Raw genomic sequence first — 2899 nt, 5'->3', positions numbered from 1 at the left:
CATATACAACAGTTTGATTACTATCATCCACTACTGCCATCCTGTCTACATCAAAAATTACATTTTCCGTTTATTTTGAAAAGACTACATTTTCATCAGTGCAAGTGTTTTTAACATCATTTATCTGCTCTAATTCTTCTTTTACAACGTTGTTTTCTTCAGGGCCTAGTCATGTACCAGACTGTTTGTGTTCTGCCTCTACTTTAAGATCCTTTTTTAGTCCTGCGACCTGATTGTTGAGGTTTGAAATTTCGCTTCTCAAATTGTTCACTTTATTACTCACAATATCAGTTTTCTCGCCTAATGACAGTGTGGCGCCTTTGGCGTGAAGCGCCATGTCTTTGAACCAATGCTCATTGACTTTACTTTTAGTTCACTTTGTCTGTCTCGCTGTGCGCCATATTCGACAGCTTCTCTTGTATTTACTTTGTTTAGTGTTAAAATAAGTGTTTATGCGACTGCAAAAGTGTGTTATTACTGTTCTAAGCCATGTAACACCCACAGTGGTCACCCCGACATCGTTGTCGTGTGTTCAGTAATTGTTTTGTGCTTCTGTTCATCATTAACGAACTTTGTGTGCCAGTCCATATTGTCCTAGGAACAACGGATCAACCAGTGTCGTTTAGTGCCAGTGTCTCACATCCTATTAACTGTGCTTGCGTTTTCACTAGTGTTCCTGATGTACCGGGTGATCAAAAAGTCAGAATAAATTTGAAAACTGAATAAATCACGGAATAGTGTAGACAGAGAGGTACAAATTGACACACATGCTTGGAATGACATGGGGTTTTATTAGAACCAAAAAAATACAAAAGTTTAAAAAATGTCCGACAGATGGCGCTTCATCTGATCAGAATAGCAATAATTAGCGTATCAGAGTAAGACAAAGCAAAGATGATGTTCTTTACAGGAAATGCTCAATATGTTCACCATCATTCCTCAACAATAGCCGTAGTCGATGTTGTGAACAGCACTGTAAAGCATGTCTGGAGTTATGGTGAGGCATTGGCGTAGCATGTCGTCTTTCAGTATCCCTAGAGATGTCGGTCGATCACGACACACTTGCGACTTCAGGTAACCCCAAAGCCAATAATCGCATGGACTGAGATCTGGGGTGGCGGCTGAACACACAATCATCAGCAAACGACGCGCGCAAGAGATCTTTCACGTGTCTAGCAATATGGGGTGGAGCGCCATCCTGCATAAACATCGTACATTCCAGTAGGTGTTTATCAGCCAGGCTGGGGATGATGCGATTCTGTAACATATCGGAATACCTCTCACACGTCACAGTAGCAGTTACAAAACCAGAATCACGCATTTCCTCGAAGAAAAAAGGCCCAGTAACGGCAGATGTGGTAAATCCAAGCCATACCGTGACTTTCTCGTCGGGCAATATAGTTTCCACGACAGTTCTAGGATTTTCAGTAGCCCAAATTCTGCAGTTGTGGGCGTTGACAGACCCTCGGAGCGTGAAATGAGCTTCGTTGGTCCACAACACGTTACTCAATCAATCGCCATCTTCCGCCATCTTTTGAAACGCCCACACTGCAAATGCCCTCTGCCTCACTAAATCGCCAGGTAACAGTTCATGATGCCGATGGATTTTGTACGGATAGCATCGGAGGGTATGCCTAAGTGCCAACCAAACAGTAGTGTATGGAATGCCGGTGCGACGTGTGACTGCATGAGCGCTGACTTCCCTGTGCATAGGCGAACTCGCTGTAGTCTCCATTTCTTCCTGAACTGTCTCAGCAGCATTACACCTTGTGCTCGGTCGGCCGCTACGGGGTCTACCATCTAAACAACCTGTGGCTTCGAACTTCGAAATCATTCTCGCCACAGCTGCATTTGTCAACGGACCTTTACCCGTTCGAATCCCCTTCCTATGGCGATAGAATCTTAATGCTGAACTAGCACATTCCTCATTTTGATAATACAGCTTCACTAAAAGTGCCTTTTCAGGTAACGTCAACATGCTGTGACTGCTGGAGCATCTGATTCTCTCTCATTATAGCTCCTTTTATGCATGATTGTCATGCGCAGTCACTGACGTTTTGCTGTCTAGCGCCATCTGTCGGACATTTTGTGAACTTTGTTTTTTGTTTCGTTTCTAATAAAACCCCATGTCATTCCAAGCATTTGTCTCAATTTTTACCTCCTGATCTACACTATTCTGTGGTTTATTAAGTTTTCAAATTTAGACTGACTCTTTGACCACCCAGTACATTTGGTTAAAAGTCAACAATTACCTGGCCCCAGGCATGCCGGTGGCCACCGTCAAATGCTACTATGCGGCAATGCCTGCTGCACAGACCGTGCACGCTGCTTACAAGGGAACCTCCCCATCGCACCCCCCTCAGATTTAGTTATAAGTTGGCACAGTGGACAGGCCTTGAAAAACTGAACACAGATCAATCGAGAAAACAGCAAGAAGTTGTGTGGAAGTATGAAAAAATTAGCAAAATATACAAACTGAGTAGTCCATGCGCAAGATAGGCAACATCAAGGATAATGTAAGCATAGGTGCGTCGTGCTCTCGTGGTTAGCGTGAGCAGCTGCAGAACGAGAGGTCTTGGGTTCAAGTCTTCCCTCGAGTGATAAGTTTATTTTCGTAAAGTTTTGATCTGTCCGTTCGTTCATTGATGTCTCTGTTCACTGTAATAAGTTTAGTATCTGTGTTTTGCGACCCCACCGCAAAACCGTGCGATTAGTCGACGAAAGGACGTGCCTCTTCAATGGGAACCGAAAACATTTGATTGCAAGGTCACAGGTCAACCGATTCCTCCACAGGAAAGCACGTCTGATATATTCTATACGACACTGGTGACGGCATGTGCGTCACATGACAGGAATATGTTGTCGACCCACCTAACTTGTACACTTCGCGAATGGGTAA

This window comes from Schistocerca piceifrons, chromosome X, assembly GCF_021461385.2.
Source record: "Schistocerca piceifrons isolate TAMUIC-IGC-003096 chromosome X, iqSchPice1.1, whole genome shotgun sequence".
In the NCBI taxonomy this organism is placed as follows: domain Eukaryota; kingdom Metazoa; phylum Arthropoda; class Insecta; order Orthoptera; family Acrididae; genus Schistocerca; species Schistocerca piceifrons.
This window is presented reverse-complemented; position numbering follows the sequence as displayed.